An 18,283-nucleotide genomic window follows, 5' to 3' on the forward strand; every position below is an offset into this window, starting at 1 on the left:
GGCAAGTCACTTAACCCCAATTGCCTCACCAAAAAAAAAAGAACATGATACTAGTTAAAAGATCTTGGGGCAGGGCAGCTAGGTGGTGCAGTGGATAAAGCACCGGCCCTGGATTCAGGAGGACCTGAGTTCAAATCCGGATTCAGACACTTGACAGTAGCTGTGTGACCCTGGGCAAGTCACTTAACCTCATTGCCCCCAACCCCCTGCCCTGCAAAAAAAAAAAAAAAGACAGGCAAGTTGGTGGAACAGATTAATTATACCACATACAGAGATCAAATGACCTAGTAGCTTAGTGTTTGATAAACCCAAAGGACCCAGCTACTGGAAGAAGGCCTTTTGTTTCAACAAAAACTGCTGGGAAAATGGAAAGCTGTATGGAAGAAATTACATTTAGACAAATTCTTCACACCATATATCAGAATAAGTTTCAAATGTCTTAGACATAAAAAGTCACATAAATTAGAGGAGCAAGGGAGAAATTACCCTTTGGATGGGGGAAGAGTTCATGAGCAAACAAGGAATGAAGAGCATCACAGAAGATAAAATGGACAATCTCACATACAATTAAAAAGTTTTGCATAAATACAAGCAAGCACAGCTGGGAAATAGTTAACTAGGGGGAAAAAAAAAACCTTTGTAGGAAATTTCTCTGATAAAAGTCTTTAAAAGGATGTAAGGAACTGGTCCAAATTTATAAGAATAAAAGTCATTTTCTAATTGACACATGATTAAAGAATATGAATACACAGTTTTCAAAGGAAGACACCCAATCTATCAACAGCTATATGAGAATAATGCTTCAATTCACTTCTATTTAGAGAAATGCAAATTAAAGCAACCCTGAGATTGGCAAAGTTTGAAAAAAAAGAAAAAGGAAAATGGCAAATGTTGTATGGATCATGGGAAAACTGGCACATTAGTGCCAAAATGTTGGTGAAACTGATTTGGCTTAGGCATTTTGGAATGTAATGTGGAACTATACTCCCAAAGTTACTAGGCTGTGTATAGTTTTTGACTCAGTGATAACATTGCTAGGCATATACTCCAAAGAGATCAAAGAAAAGGGAAAAAGACCTATCCATACCAAAATATTTATAGCATCTATATTTGTAGAAACAAAAAACTGGAAACTAGGCGTATCCATCAATTAAAAAATAACTGAACAAATTATGGTATATGAATATAATGAAATACTATCATTCAGAGAAACCTAGGAAGATTTTATGAAATGATGCAGAGTGAATTGAGTAAAACCAGGAGAAAAATGTTGTTCTTCATCCTTTGTTCTCTTAAGAGGGCCAATGACGTCAGGAGGGTGATGTCTTGATTTGCAGGGAATTGGATTTAAGTGAGGCAGGACTATGCAAAGTCACCAGCCTCACTCTTTTTTATGGAGTCATGAGTCCAGTGGCAAGACATAAATCAGGAGGACTGGATGGTCCAGGATGCATTGGGATTCTTTGGCCTTTTTTAAGCTAAGGTCTTTTCCAGCTCTCGGTTGATCTGAGGCAATGCCCATTCATTGGTTAAAGGCTAGGTTAGAATTGAGACAAAAGATAGCCTAGTTTGCCTTTCCAAAAAATCTGAGAGGGGAAGACCCTCAGAGTTTCTGGCCAGAACAGAGAACAATTGCTATTTGCACTCACTCTGAGTCATCAAAATCCAAACAATGAGCAAGTGAGACTTGGGCTGGCCAATCAGTGAAAGTCAGTGTGATTTAGGTTTAAAGGAATAGTCAGGTAACTCTATTTGAATCACAATGGGCTTTTTCAAAGCTTGTTTTTTCAGAGCTATATTTCGAGAAATCGTAAATGAAATGACATGAGATAAAACAGTTAACTGACCTAGCTTTTTGAAAAAGAAATGATAGCATAAATAGGTAAAGAAGGAAAAAAAAATCTAACCCCAAATTCCAAGATAGCTTCTGAAGTGTAAGTGATCAAAAATTATATTCCTTTGGACAGAGCACCCACGTGTAAGGGTATGTGTGACTCCCCATGTGATCAGAGGGACAGAAGGAAGAAGAGGTGGGGGAAAAGAAAAAAAGGAGGAGGAGGAAGTGGAGAAGGAGGAGGAGGTAGGGTAGCTACTACTATTCACAGATTGTTTATCCTTCGTACTCTAGGACTGCTGACAATATACAATAACAACATTTTAAAGAGAAATAACTTTGAAAGACTTAAGAACTGATCAATTCCAGCCTCAGATACTTGTGACACTTACTATGTGACCCTGGGCAAGTCACTTAATCCTCATTGCCCTGCCAAAAAAAAAAAAAAGTCTATAGTCTATACCTAAAGAACTCTGATCAATTCAATGACCCACCATGATTCCAGAAGACTGATGATCAAGCATGGTATTCATCTCCTGAGGGGGGCAGGGGATGGTAGATCTGCATCAAGATGCAGAAAGAGATGCATTTTGCCAGTGTGGGAATTTGTTTTGTGTGGCAGTGTGTACCTGCTACAAGGCTTTTAGTGTTTCCTTTTCTCCAGTTTGGGGAGGGGGGCGGGGTTAGAGAAGGGGATGGGAGGGAGATAGAATAAATGCTTGTTAAATGAAAAAAAACCATCAATTAATTCCACCATGTTAATTACATACCCTTATTTTGAAAGTTTTAATATTTAGTTCTGCTTTGATTTATTTTCTAACACAACAGTTGATTTTTTAAAAAAGTCCATACCATAAAAAAAAAAAGAGAGAGAGGGCAGCTAGGTGGCACAGTGGATAGAGCACCGGCCCTGGATTCAAGAGTACCTGAGTTCAAATCTGACCTCAGACACTTAATGCTTGCTAGCTGTGTGACCCTGGGCAAGTCACTTAACCCCAATTGCCTCACACACACACAAAAAAGTCCATACCATGCCACAGTCTACTTAAAGCTCTTTCCATTGCTCTTTAAGCTATCTGCCATTTGGCTTCTTCACTGAAAGAATACTGTTGTTTCAAATGGAGCCTTGAAGGTTACATTTTACTCTAGAGTCAAATGTTTTGTTGTAATCAATAATAGACATTTTATATTCTCCTTATGTTTCAAGAATTTGTTTAACTGGAGATGTGACCTGCTCTAGGACAACTTTTGTGAAAGCTTGCCTGTTCCCTTCTTATGTTTCTTTTTCCCCCCAAGAATATTGCCAGGATGGGTAGAGGCTATTCTGTTGTTGTTTCGGACTCTTCGTTACCCCATTTGGGGTTTTCTTGGCAAAAGATACTGGAGTAGTTTGCCATTTCCTTCCCCAGCTCATTTTAAAAATCATAATAAACATTTTTATTTAAAGGTTGGGTTCCAAACTTTATCCCTCCTTTCCTCCCTCCCCTCACCGCTCCCTGAGGCAGCAAGCAATCAGATATAGGTTATACCTGTGCGATTATGTAAAACACGACCATATTAGTCATTTTTTATAAGAAAACTCTAGGGTGAAAGAAGATAGAAAATAGAGTAAATGTCATGGAGAGGCAAAATAGGATGGAGAGAAATACAGTTAGTTAGCAATTGTAACAGTGAAAAAAATTTGAAGCGTTTGTCTGATAAAGGCCTCATTTCTCAAACATATAGAAAACTGAGTCAAATTTGTTGAAGTAAGAACCATTCCCCAATTGATAGATGATCAAAAGATATGAAGTTTTCAGATGAAATAATCAAAGCTACCTATAGCCATATGAAAAAAAAATGCTCTAACTCACTGTTGATTGGAACGATGCAGGTCAAAACAATTCTGGGTACTACCTCATACCTATTGGATTAGACAATGGGACAGCAGAGGAAAATGACAAATGTTTTAGGGGATATGGGGGAAAATGAGACATTAATGCACCGTTGGGGGAGTTGTAAACTAGTTCAAACATTCTGTAGAGCAGTTTGGAACTATGGCCAAAGGACTATAAAACTCTTCGACCTAGTAATACCACTACTATGTCAGTATCCAAAAAGAGATAAAAACCAAAAAGATAAAGGACCTATGTATACAAAAATATTTATGGCAGCCCTTTTCTGGTACAAAGAATTAGAAATTGAGAAGATGCCCATCAATTAGGAATAGCTGAACAAATTGTGGGGTGAGATTATGATGAAACACTATTGTGCTATAAGAAATAAAAACCTGGAAAGACTTACATGAGTTGATGCAAAGTAAAATGTACTGTATACAAAGTAACAGCAATATTGTAAGATGATCAGCTGTGAATGATTTAGCTATTTTCAGCAATACAATGATCCAAAACAACTCTGAAGGACTTATGAAAAATGCAATTCATCTCCAGAGAAAGAACTGATGGTGTCTGACTACAGATTGAAGCATAAATTTTTTTAGTTCCTTTTTCTTAAATTTTTTTTGTGTTTTCTTTCACAACCTGACTAATGTGGAAATGTTTTGCATGCCTACACATGTATAACTTATATTGAATTACTTGTGTTCTTAAGGGGGGAAGGAGGGAGGAAGAGAATTTGGAACACAAAGTTTTAAAAATTGACATTAAAATTGTTTTTACATGTAATTTGGGAAAAAATAAAATTCTAAATTTAAAATTTAAAAAAGGAAACTCAAATAAAAGAACAATGAAAGAAATAAAGTGAAAAATAGCATGCTTCAGTCTGTGTTCAATCAATATAAATTTTTTATTTGAAGGTGGATAGTATGCTTCATCATTAGCCCTTTGAGATTGTCTTGGATCATTGTATTGCTGAGAATAGTTCAATCATTCACAGTTCACAGTTCTTCATCGAACAACATTGCTATCACTGTATACAATGTCCTGGTTCTGTTTACTTCACCATGCATTAGTTCCTATAAGTCTTTCCAGGCCTTTCTGAAATCGTCCTGTTAGTCATTTCTTATAGCACAATAATATTCCATCACAATCGTATACCACAGCTTGTTTAGCCATTCTCTGATAGATGGGCATCCCCTCAATTTCCAGGTTTTTGCCACCACAAAAAGAACTGCTATAAATATTTTGTACAAATAGGTCTTTTTCTCTTTCTTTCTGGAGCCTATTTTACAGATAAGGAAACTGATGCAAACAGGGTGAAGTGACTTGCCCAGGATCACACAGCTAGTAAATGTCTGAGGCCAGATTTGAACTCAGAAAGAGGCATCTTCCTGGCTCCAGGCTTAGTTCTCTAACAGCTCCAGTGGCCCTATCTCTTTGGGCTCAAAATCATTTGGGAGGTTGTGGGCAGAAGGGGAAGAGCAGTCTTAATTATGACTATGTAAATATACAGTAAATTGCTTTGTAGCAATGGTCATTAATGACTCATACTTTAACAAGAATATGAGGGAGAATGGACATTGGCGATCTGTGTGTGTGTGTTTCTGACCAAGAAATAGATGAAATTCCTAGACTTTAGTTTTTTAGATAATGAAACTGAGGCACTTCTGTAAGTGGAAGTTAGTTCTGGAATAGCAAAAAGGAAAAAGTTCTATAATAGAAAAAACCAACCCCCAAACCAAAACCCCACCACACACATGATTAAGCTAGAGAATCGAGCTTAATAGGGAACAAAATATAGGTGAAATTTCAGAATTTGGCAGTTGTCTCTACTGGCTGGCTCTCACTATCAGTTTCTAGACCTTGGAACGAATCATTGTAGCAACTAATTGTAACCAGAGGACTGAAACACTTCCTTCTCAGTAGAGAGGTGGTGGACTACATGTGCAGAATATGGCATACATTATGAGACATGACCCATACGTTGATTTATTTTGCTTAACTGTAACCCTTTAGTACGAAGGAGGGTTGTTTTTAGGGCTGAGGGATGGAACTAGGACTCACTGGAAAGTGGCAGAGCAGAAAATTCTCTGTCAATTTTATTTTGTTTATTTTTAATACTCATTTTTTAAAAACTCAGTTCTAAATTTTCTCCCTCCCCACCCATTGAGAAGGCAAGCAATATTATACATTATACATGTGAAGTCATGCAAAAAATTTCCATTTTTGAAAAAAAATTCCCCATGAAATTTGAAAAGAAAGGGGAAAATGTTTTTTGGTTTTTTGGTTTTTTAGTGAGGCAATTGGGGTTAAGTGACTTGCCCAGGGTCACACAGCTAGTAAGTGTTAAGTGTCTGAGGCCGGATTTGAACTCAGGTACTCCTGACTCCAGGGTCGGTGCTCTATCCACTGCACCATCTAGCTGCCCCAGAAAATGTTTTTAAGATCAATTTCTGCTCCCCATTTTAGTCTTTGGTCTTTCTGAACTCTTTCCCAAACTTCTTGTGTGCCCAGGCACCTTTCTCCTATTGCTGAATTTTGAGTTTCCTAAGGAACCACCATTTGGAATTGGAGAACGTTTTTGGTTTCTGCTGACCCATGAAACACCCTGAATCAGAAGTAGAGGGGGGAGGGGGCAGCTAGGTGGCACAGTGAATAAAACACCAGCCCTGAATTCAGAAGGACCTAAGTTCAAATCCAGCCTCAGACACTTGACACTTACTAGCTGTGTGACTCTGGCCAAGTCACTTAACCCTCATTGCCCCACCAAAAAAAAAAAAAAAAAGGAAAAGAAAAAAAAAAGAAGTGGGCGAGGGGAGGGAATTGGGCATGGGTACTCTGGTCCAGTGAATTGGGCTCTGGGTTAGGAATCAGAAGCTCTAGGTTCCAATCTCAGCTAGGTTATGACTCAGTGGGTGACTTCAGGCAAGTACCTGCAGGCTATACATTCCAATTTCCTCATCTCTTCAATGGGTACACTGATCCCAGCACCACCTACTGAACAGGGTTTCTGTGAGGCTAACCATGATCCTCTAGTTCTAGACACACCTTTGGTAAAGGTTAAAAGGGCACAGTAACAGCAGAAGGAGGCGTTTTCTTTCTGTGTCTCCTTCACAGATCTTCATCTAGGTGGAGGGAGGCAAAACCTATATAATACAGCATGTATAATAAAGGTGCTAATAGGTGGGCAGACTCAGGGTCAGCATCCCAGCCTGCCATGGAAGGGAGAGACCCAAGTTGGTTTGAAAGCTCCAGTTTCCTAAATATCTCAAAAGATGGAAATCCTTGTATCCGTTTTCTTAAGAGGAGAAAGGAAAGAGTGGATTCCCAGAGAGGGCTGGGCTGGACACCCACAGTTTAGCATCTCTTTTTCTTGAGGGAAGTCAATTGTTTTCCTATCCTGATTTACTGTTTTCTTTCTTGTTAAGATGCACATGTGGAAATCTGCCCATTTGTAGGTCTATGAAAGGGCTGGAAGACACATATATGGGGGGAGAGGGAAATTCCTTTTCTGTTTCTTTGGACCTGTGATTGCTTCTATGTAGGAAGCTCCCTCTCTCCAGGCAGATCAGCCCTGTGTCTGTAACTGAGTTGTTTTTTGGTTTTTTTGGGTTTTTTTTGCAGGGCAATGGGGGTTAAGTGACTTGCCCAGGGTCACACAGCTAGTAAGTGTCAAGTGTCTGAGGCTGGATTTGAACTCAGGAACTCCTGAATCCAGGGCCAGTGCTCTATCCACTTCGCCACCTAGCTGCCCCTGTAACTGAGTCTTAATTAGGGGAGTTACCTGGGGCACTGAGAGGGGAAGTGCTGCTGAGCCAGTGTGTGTCAACCACAGGGTGGAACTCTCTTCTCTTTGGATTACCTCTTGTTCAAGTCTATTCCAAACCAGGTTTTTCTCGAGTGAGGACTAAGGGATAGTCTCAGGTCCTTAGCCCAGACTTCCTGTCATCACAGTATGAATATGACTAGGAACTCAGACACATTCTGAAGCCATTTGTAGGCAGTTGGGAAGCATTTGATTCTGAGGGCTTTGTTTGGACAGATTTTGAGAGGAAAAATTTGATGCTGCTCAAGGGGGGGTTTTCTCCATTTGACTTAAGTCAGTGCTGATGGTTTTTGTCCTTGGCTGTCTGCTTTGTTTGCACATCTTGGGAAGGCCCATTTCTCAGATAGACACAACTCTGTAAATGGGTATACACCAGATCTGGACTGTCATATATTTTTTTTTCTTTTGTTGGTAAGGCAATTGGGGTTAAGTGACTTGCCCAGGGTCACACAGCTAGTAAGTGTGTAAAGTGTCTGAGGCCAAATTTGAATTCAGGTCCTTCTGAATCCAGGGCCAGTGCTCTATCCACTGTGCCACCTAGCTGCCCCTGTCATGTATTTTTTAACTTAAAAATTAATCTAAATTTCATAGACCTCAACCACAACAGGCCACTGAGTTTATTCAGATATTTCTTTGCCTACCTAGGGAGCCCAAATGAACCCCTGGGCCTCAAGAACTCTCACTGTGTTCTCCATTGTTTCCCATTACCTCAGCACCACCCCAAAGGGAGTTACACAGGCTAACCCTTAGTCAGGGTACAAGACCGAAAGCCTGGCAAATGATGCTTAGATTGAGATACCAATGGCTGCCCAAGTTCTGAAAAGGGCGAGTTTAGTGTGAAGTGCTTTGGGTACCACAAGACCAGGCTACTCATAATGAGTTTCAACATAGACTTTCAGGTCCTCCCTTTCTAGAACACAGAAAGCCATCTAGGTTTGCTGCTGCTGTTAAATTGCAGTGTTAAACAGAGGACTGTAGGAACCCAGAATTCGGTGCCCTCTCCACCTCCCTCCCTGGCACCCCAGAGGTAGTACCCTGTATATGCTGGGCAGAGAGGAAGTTTGGTGGAGTGGATCGCCAGGAAAAGCTCAGTTTGAATACCACTTAGACACTCGCTGGCAAGTCCTATCACCTTTCCAAGCCTCATTTCTCGGTTGTCAAGGGGAGATAATAATGCTTCTGTAGTACCCTCAACCTGAGGTTGTTGTGTGGGGATCCTAGGAAGTAAGGGGGGGAGGGGGAACTGAGCTTTGCTACTTTAAAGTGCTTGCTTTGGTTGTCCCAGTCTATGGACGCCTGTGTTTTTTGTTTGCCCAATATCCCAGTTCTGCACCCAGAAAGCAGGCCCTCGGGGCCTGCAGCTGCAATTTGTCAAGACTGAAGAACGAATTGCTTCTGATTCATTAGGGAGGCCTGGGTGCCGCCTGGTGCTCTTCTGAAGGCTAGGCCTTGCCTAGGCCTGCTACAGGATGCTCTTCTAGTATAGCTTAGGTTCTACAAGGCCATTGCTACTTTGCATTGAGGTATTCTGCTCGGCTTTGTCCCCTGCCACTTGGTGTGTTTGTGTAGGGGGCAGAGGGCTGATATTTTTGGGAGCAGGACAGGTTCCAGGCCTTGGGAGAACATGGCCAAGCAAAATCCTGCCTGGGCAGGATGCTGAAGTGTCCCTGCTGCTGGGACAGTCTTGGAGGAGCACGGCTGGGGAAGGGGCAGCAGGGGCTCACTGGCACGCTCTGGGGGACCCCTGGAGCTGTCAGTGGCAGTGACTCCTCAGGATGGGGGCTGGGAGGAGGAGGGATAAGGGCCATGGCCCTGGACAGAGATCTCAGGAAAACTGAGAGCTGGGAGTCTTGTTCCTTGGTTGGAAGTCCCATTTTCGACAGTCACTTGTTTGTCCTCTGGGCACATATCCTCAAAGGGTGGATTTGTTCCCCTGCTGAAGCCTGCCAGCTGGGCCAGTCCTGCTACATCTGCCCTCGAGCATACACGCACACACAGACACACAGGGCCATGCGGGCATCACACACATACAGACACACACAGAGACAGACACACGTACACACTCGCACACATACTCACACATACACACACACACGCACACACACGCACACACACGGAGGGACACGCGGGCATTTGAGATCCTGCCCGCCCGAGCCGTCTGGAGGATGGGCCAGGGGCGGGGCCATCCCGCAGCCGGGAGGGGGACGGGGAGGAGGCCCGGGGCTCCTCCAATCGTGGGCCGGAGCGCGAGCGCGGGGGCGGGGCCTCCCCGCGCGTCAAGGGGCGGGCTCCCCGGCGCCTTTAACTGGGCGGCCCCGCCCCGCTCCCGGGAAAGTCGTGTCTCTTTCCGCCTGCTGGCCGAGCGAGGCTGGGCTTGAGCCACTGGCTGGTGGGCAGGCAGCGGCAGCTGGACCGGCCGGGAGACGGGACACGCACGCACGCTCGGAGACCGAGAGAGGCGGGGAGAAAGGCCGGCCCGACCCGCTGAGCCCCGGGCCGCCGCCGCCGCTCCGTGCCGCGCCCCGCAGCCAGGTGACCCGGCCAGCCCCGCTCGGCTCCCAGCAGCTCCAGCCCCGCTTGGCCCCGGGCTCCCGCTGCCCTGGCTGGCTTGCCCTCCCCTTCCGCTCCCGCGGCTGCCGGCTCCGCTCCGCTCCCTCCGCCCTTTTCCTCTGCTGTCCCTCGGGCTTCTTCTCTCCTGCCCCCTCTCTGCCCTTCTCTCCCTTCTTTCCTGGGCTTTTGACTGCCCACTTCATGGTCTCCCCACCCAGAACGCCCCCACCGACGGGGTTAGTGGGAAACCCAGCTGTGCCACTGGACTGGCTCTAAGACCTTGGATAAGTCACTGCCTCCCCCCAGGCCTCAGTTTCCTAGTCTGTACAATGGGGGGGGGGGTGGAGTAGGTGGCCTCTAAGGTCCCTTCCAAGTCTAAAGCTGGAGTCCTGTGATCGTCACTCTGCCGGGAGGGAGCACACCCTTGCCCCTTCCCGCCTAGTACCTTCCCGCTTCGGCTTCCCAAGCTCCATTCCAAGACTCCCCCGGCTCATTTTCCTCCCACCCCCCACCCTGGCCCTTTCCAGGGTTCCCTGGTTCAGCTCATCTTTCCCTCTTCCCCCTTCCGGGCTCCTGGGTGCTCCGGGCCCCACCCCTCAGGTCTCCTGTATGAATGCAGCGTCTCCGTCTCTGTCTGTGCTGCTTGGAGGGGAAAGGAGCATTAACCAGCATCCCACCTTGGTTGACAGTGGCCACTCCTTTCTCTTCAGCACAGATTGGCCTGGGGCTGTGCCCCGCCGATCACCTCTGGATCGTTAGACCACCAGGAGGACTTTAGAAGCTGACGGCATCTCCTCTTCTTTCCCTTACCCCAGCCAAGGTAAAGTTTGGAGGCTTTTTGTGTGGTAGGATGGGTTCCTTCCGAGGTGGAGGGTCTGCTGCAGAGAAATACTTAGGGAGGGGTCTCCAGGCTGCCTTGGAGGGCTGAGGTCATTGTCCTTGGCCCTCCAGAGCAGACGAAATTTGCCTGGAACAGCTCACCTCGGAGGAAGAGGGTGCAGAGCCTTCCAGCGTTTTTTAGCCATTCGGGGATTCCTTCCCGCCAAGGGCTAAATCCATAGACCCCTAACCTACCCAGCCTAACCAAGCACCACGAGAGGCATTGGGAGGTTCCTGGGGAAGAAGAAATATTTTCCGATAGAAAAAGCTCTCGGGCTTCTGCTGTTTGATGAGATGTTTGCTTTTCTTAGCATTGAAGTTTAATAAATATATGAACTCTCCAAAACCGATTATGGGGACTTGAATAGTCCGTAAAAAAAAAAATCTCTGAGATATTAGAAGAATGAAAGATGGCTTTAGCCCCAATGTAGTAATTGTGTATCTGGGAGCCTAGACCTGTGATTTAACGAATACACTGAACCCTCAATGAGGAAACTACTACTGCAGGTAGATGAGACCTGAGGGGCGCGGCTCCGAGCACCCAAGGGAACCCTGAAGAGGCAAGAGGGAAAGATGAGCTGAACCAGGGAAAAAGGCAAATCCTTAGATAGCTAGCTGCCCAGGTCAGCAGCCAGCGTGTGTCGGAAGCAGTCCTTGGACCCGGGTCTTCGTTAAGAACAATTAGTGCTCTGCTTCCTCCCTCTCAATAAAGAGGAGGGGAGGAGGTCCCTTCACTGACCTCTTCCGTCAATATGTCTCTTAATTTTGCTTTAACTGTTTTTCTTTTGTTTCAAGTGGGTGCTTATGGGAGGTGGGGATGGAAGTGGGGTTCATATCCTGGAATGACTTCATTGGATATGGAGGGCATCAATCAAATGGCAAAACCCCAAACCAAACCCCCCCAGGATCCAAACCGGACTGCAGTCTAGTTCTTTTTTTTGACGGTGTTATTACACTCCTGAGCAGGGTGATGCCTATCAGGCTAATAAAAGCAAAACGTCTCCCTGACATTGAACAGTCCTTTATGATAGTTTGGTGAACAAGATGGAGGAACGGGAGTCAGAATCTAGAATTATTTGGTCCTCTGTTGTTAGATGGATGGAAACCCAGAGGGAATTATCTGGGGGCATGCCATGGGGCTTTGACCTTTGCTCATTTATGTCCAATTTTATTAATGGCTTGGGTGAAGAAGGATAATCACTTTGTATGTTATCTCATTTGTTTCTCACAACAGCCCAGTGAAGTAAGAAAGGAAAAAGCATTTATTAAATGCCTTTGCTTTACAAATACGATCTCATTTAATCTTCACAACAACCCTGGGATGTAGGTGCTATCATATGCCCATTTTACAGTTAAGGAAACTGAGGCAGACAGAGGTGAAGTGACTTGCCCAGGGTCAGACAGCCAGTAAGTATCTGAAGTTGGATTTGAACTCAGGTCTTCCTGACTACTGGCTCTATCCACTGTGCCACCTAACTGCCTTCTAAAAAGTGCTATTGTTTCCATTTTACAGATAAGAAAACTAGTACTTGGGGGAAGCTAGGTGGCTCACTGGATAAAGCACCCGCCCTGGATTCAGGAAGACCTGAGTTCAAATCCGGCCTCAGACACTTCACACTTACTAGCTGTGTGACCCTGGGCAAGTCACTTAACCCTCATTGCCCCACGCAAAAAAAAAAAAAAGAAGAAGAATACTAGTACTCAAAGAGGTGAGATGACTTGCCCAGAGTTACATAGCTAAGGTGGGATTCAAACTGTGGTCTTCTTGCCCCCTTACATCTGCCTCCTCTGAAAACAGAGAGAGCATGACTATTACATTTTCTCATATAATTAAATTTACACCTATCTCCAAATGGAATAGGCTTCCTCAAGAGGTTTTGAGTGTCCCTTGTTGCTTGCTGCATGGGCACTTGTTGAATATGTTGTGAAGGAAGTTCTTTATGTACCTCTGAAGGACTGAGACTCTAGGATTTAGGATGGCAGAATGCGGATGCTCTAAGATCATCCTGCTCTTCAGTTTAGCCATCATTCCATGAGTGGGGTATAGCAGAAGGAGCAGTGGTTCTGGAGTCAGAGGCCCTGGGTTCTAGTCTCTGCTCTGCCACTTACTACCAGCCTGACCTTGAAGAAGTTCTTATGATTTATTTTTTTTGTTTGTTTATTTATTTAATCAATTAATTCATTCATTCGCCCATTTATTCATCTATTTATTTATTTAGCCATCCATCTATTTATGCACCCGCTTGCTTATTTATTTATCTATTTATTTGTGAGGCAATGAGGGTTAAGTGACTTGCCCAGAGTCACAGTGCCAAGTGTCTGATACTGGATTTGAACTCAGCTCCTCCCGAATCTGGGGCTGGTGCTTTATCCACGGCGCCATCTAGCTGCCCCCTGAAGTTCTTCAATGTCTGCAGGCCTTCCTTTCCTCATTTGCAAAGTGAAGGGTGAGGGTGGGGAGGGAGGTGGCCTGCCTGACTATGATCCTAAGATCAATTTTTTTTTCCTGTCATCTGTAAAGAGGACACTTCTGTCCCCGATGGTCTTCTAACTACTAGAGCCTTAGGTTGTAGCCTGGGGCGGGTGCCCGAGAGGTTGTGGCTTGGACAGAGCTAGTAGGGGTCGGACAGAGACCAGATTGGAGCCCATGTCTTTCCAAGCTACCTCTCAAAATGAAATCGAATAGGAATCAATGAAATCATTATCACTGTCACATTTCTAGACTGAGGGCTGGAAAGAACCTTCAAGTTCATCTCATTCAGGCCTCACCATTTTACACATGAAGAAACAGGCCCCAGAGAGGAGGTGAACAGCCCTGTCCTTGGGTTCCAAGGAGCAAATCATAACAGCTACACGGGGGGATTGAGGAGATGTGGCCAGACCAGTTCTGATGGAGTGGACAGGCCATGTTAGCACGAGGCAAAAATCCGATGTGATCTTGAGTTCTATCAATAGTACCCAGGCAAAGGGAGGAAATGCTTTCCTATCCACTGACCTGGTCTGGGCAAATCTTGAGTACTGGGTTCAGTTCTAGGCACCACAGACTAGAGCAGAATCAGAGAATCCAAGGACTAGGATTGGGCTAGGAGCAGGTGAAGACAGGATGAGAGCATATTTCTGTCTGGGTGCATCTGGGAAAGGAGCCCTCGGATAGAAAAGAGCTTGGCTACGTTTCCTGGACATATCTGGGAGCAGTGGGTATCATTTAAGGGGGGGCAGATTTGGTTTCACTTAGGATCCCAAGATCTTAGATTTTGAGGCAGGAGGCAGGATTTTAGAGGGTATTCCATCCAACCTCCTCCTTCCTGACCCAAGACCTGAACCTGTTGTCTCTGACCCCAAGTCCACATGGGAGAAAGGCATTCTTTGGGGGCTACTTCTTGAAATAGTGAACTTCCCATCTTTGGATATGTTCATGCTCAGGATGGATGATCACCTGTAAGAATGTCATAGAAGGTATTTGGGTAGAATTTGGGGCTTGGATTAGACTTAATCTAGCTACTATTATCAGCCTTTAAAGAGTTCTCCTGGATAAAGCACCAGCCCTGGATTCAGGAGGACCTGAGTTCAAATCTGGCCTCAGACACTTGACACCTACTAGCTGTGTGACCCTGGGCAAGTCACTTAACCCTCGTTGCCCTGCAAAAAAAAAGAAAAAGAAAAAAAAAGAGTTCTCCTAGGGCATGGGGACTCAACAATTCTAATGATCCCAGTTTCATTTTTTTGAAATTTGTCTTAAATTTTATTTTTTCCAATGAACAAAAGTCTTATCTCTCCTTTCCACTTTCCCACAAAAGAAAAACAAAACCCTTGTAACAAATAATAGGTAGAATTAATATAACACCTTAAGGTTTGCAAAGTGACTTACAAATATTATCTCATATGATCCCTACAACAACCCTGGGAAGTAGGTACTGTTATTATCCCTATTTTGCAGATGAAGAAACTGAGGCTGACAGATGTGAGGATGACAGATGTGAAGTAACTTACCCAGGGTGGCACAGCTAGTAAGTGTCTGAGGCAGGATTTGAACTCAGGTCTTCCTGACTCCAGGTCCACAGCTCTATCCACCATGCTACCTATTCATAGTCGAGCAAAACAAATTCCCATATTGGTCATGTACCAGAATATGTTTTGTGGGGGCAGCTAGGTGGCATAGTGGATAAAACACCCAGCCCTGGATTCAGGAGGACCTGAGTTCAAATCTGGCCTCAGACACTTGACACTTACTAGCTTTGTGATCCTGGACAAGTCACTTAACCCTCATTGTCCTGCAAAAAAAAATATGTCTTGTTCTTTACACTGAGCTTATTATCATCTCTGTCAGGAGATGCACAGCATGTTTCATGATGGGTCCTTTGGAGTCATGTGAACCAGTTTCAAAAGTGCTTCTTTGGGTAGCCCTAGGCAAAATTATGAAGTTTATCACTTCATGCCCTCCCCTACCTTCTCAGGCTGTGCCCCTTCTCCCCCAACCTAGTCTTTCTCTTTCTGGATCTACCCTTTAAGGAAGGCACAATGGGTTAAAGTCATTTACACAAAGATGTTAGTGATGGGAATGTTGGGATGTAAGTGAATGGAGTGCTGGACGTGGGGCCGGGAAGAGCAGTTTTCAGATCTCCCCTTTGCCACCTATTATCTGTGCCTCAGTTTCCCCACCTGTAAACTAGTTGGTTCCTCTCAGCACTAAATCTTTACCACTGTGATGAGCTCCCTGAATTGGCCCCCAGTTTTCTGGGAATAAAGAAAGGAGATAGTAGCGGGGCAGATAGCGACTGCTCAGCAACCTGGCTGGCAAGGTCTTTGATGTGTTTGGGAGTGGGAGATTGATTGTGCCCAGGCTTCCTCCTGGGGGCTATTAAGTGCATCTGGCAGCTCTTGGCGGGGAAGGTCCTGGGACAATTTTGTAGTGTTGGGAGTGAACACGGTTGAAGGACCAACAGTTCCCACAGGCTATGGATGGGTATTCCTGCTCTAGTGGAAATTAATTAGATTGACTTTGGAGGGTCTTGAGATTGTAGATTAGAGCCAACAGACTGGGACCCTAGAGGCCTTCCAGTCTGGAAAGTGAATTCTGGGGAGATGAAGTGTTTTACCCAAGGTCACACTGGTAGTAGAGGTTTCTAAATGAATTATTCATGGCCCTCTTTTTTCCTGGGAGCATTAGGGAGGGGGGTGGGGAGCTAGGGAGATGCTTATAAGACTAGAGGTGGGGGGACAGCTTTGAAATGCATTGCAGTCATTCAGTCAACAAGCATTTTATTTGGCTGAGCACTGGGCATCCTAAGAAAAGCCAAGACACATGGCTCTTGTCCTCAGCCAATCAGCCCTTCAGTTAAGCATTTATTAAGCGCTTACTGTGTGCAAGCTGCTAGGCACACAAAGACAGGCAAATGCACAGTTCTGTACCTAAGCTCCCAGGATTCTAAAACTGCTCTCAGTAACGGGTCTGATTTGTCGAGCTTGCACACCTCAGGGTAGAGAGAAAAAGGTCAACATGCTTACTTTCCCAGGGCTGCTGGTATTTTGCAACTAATCTCTCTGGTTGGGACATGGTGGCTTTGTCATCTGTTCCAGGCTTTGGGGGGGTTCTGTGAAACAACATGAGAAGGTATATTTTGGGGATGGCTGCCCAAAACATCTGAAGCCTTTCAGGGCAAGGATCTCAGGATCCCTGAAATATCACCTGCCTACTGCCCACTCTCCATTCATTTCCAAGTCTTGTCTTGATACCCAGGCTGTCCCACCCTCCTCTTGATGTGGCTTCGGCAGGGCCCATTTTCTCCCAAAGCCTCCACTTGGCTTGTGCTGACTTAACTTCTCTGCACTCGTGCTCATGACTTTGACCCAGCTGGATACATATACTTTTTGTTTGTTTGTTTTTTCCTTGGAAAGTGAGAGTTTCTTACTAGAAACTTTTCTGTGTAACGGAAGATTGGGTGTATTCCCAGAGTACACCCAAGCCAGGACTTCAATCTCAGGGGCCTGGCAGTTTGCTTTATTTAGAGGGTCCCCAAACTACCATGGGATGGGAAACAACACTCAAGTGAGATAATGTGTGAAAAGGGATGGGAGTACCATCCAGGTTTCTGACCCTATTAAAAAACAACATCAGGGGCAACTAGGTGGCACTGTAGTGGATAAAGGACCAGCCCTGGATTCAGCAGGACCTTGAGTTCAAATCCAGCCTTAGACACTTGACACTTACTAGCTGTGTGACCCAGGGCAAGTCACTTAACTCTCATTGCCTCGCAAAAACAAAACAAAAACAACCCCCCAAACCCCTCTAAAACCCCAACAACAACCCAACCAAACAACAAAACCCTCAAACTATCAACAAGCATTTCCTTTTTCTTTTTTTCCATCATAAAAGTATTTTATTATTTTCCAGTTACATGTAAAGATAGTTTTCAACTTTTGTTTTCATAAGATTTTTAGTTCCAAATTTTCTCCCTCCCTTCCTTCCCCAAGACCAAAAGCAATCTGATATAGTCAACAAGAATTTATTAAGCACCTAGTGAGTGCTAGATATCGTGCTGAGCCATTCCAAAGACAGTAAAGCCCAGTGTGAATCAGGCTTGGAGGTGTGGGGTGGGAGAGAGAGAGAGAACTGAAACATACTTTATTCACTTTCTTTGAGGATTTTGGGGGGTACATGTTTTTTCTTTTGCAATATGGCTAATACAGAAATGTGTTTTGTGTGATTTCACATATATAATCCTATGGTTTGTCTTTTCAAAGGGGAGGGGTGAGAGGGAGAGAATTCAGAACTCAAAATTAAAAAAAAAAAGAATGTTGAAAAATTTTTAAATGTAATGGGGAATTATTTAATGAAATAAAGATATATTAAAGAAAATCAAGAAGAGAAAATGGTCAGAGGAAGACAAGGTTAGGCCTCATTAAGGTAAAGACCTAAGGAACTTGGCAGGATGGGTAATGTGTAATCTTGGTCATTTGGTACAAAGTTACTTGGATACAAGCTTGAACCTCCAAGGCTAGGAAAGATGAGAGGGGGCTGAGTAACTTAGAAGGATGGTTGCAAGGATATTCAACCCCACCCCCCCCCTTTTAAAATAAATTTTTTTTTTTGGTATCTTCTATTGCTTGTATCACCACTGTGGTGGTGTACCACCATATATCTCTCCCTTCCTCCCTCTCCTGGAGAGCCATCCCATATGCCAAATATTATATTTTGGAGAGGAAAGCACACAACTGATCGAGACATTGAAAAAGTCTGAAAACATGGGAAATCCCTTTTCTGATCAGAAAGGAACACATGTGGCTATAAGCAGACTCAGAGGAAATGGTATTGCCTCA

General features: G+C 44.4%; 1 protein-coding gene across 1 annotated transcript in view; it reads left to right on the forward strand.

Moving 5' to 3' along the window:
* The first annotated feature begins 9,934 nt into the window (after window positions 1-9,934).
* SYTL4 (synaptotagmin like 4) overlaps window positions 9,935-18,283 on the forward strand; it is a 52,849-nt gene continuing 44,500 nt past the window's right edge. The window contains exons 1-2 of the mRNA XM_043974465.1: window positions 9,935-10,069; window positions 10,798-10,907. The gene's annotated coding sequence lies outside the window, so the exon portion shown is untranslated. The remainder of the gene's footprint in view (window positions 10,070-10,797; window positions 10,908-18,283) is intronic.

This window comes from Dromiciops gliroides, chromosome X (genome assembly GCF_019393635.1).
Source record: "Dromiciops gliroides isolate mDroGli1 chromosome X, mDroGli1.pri, whole genome shotgun sequence".
Lineage (NCBI taxonomy): Eukaryota > Metazoa > Chordata > Mammalia > Microbiotheria > Microbiotheriidae > Dromiciops > Dromiciops gliroides.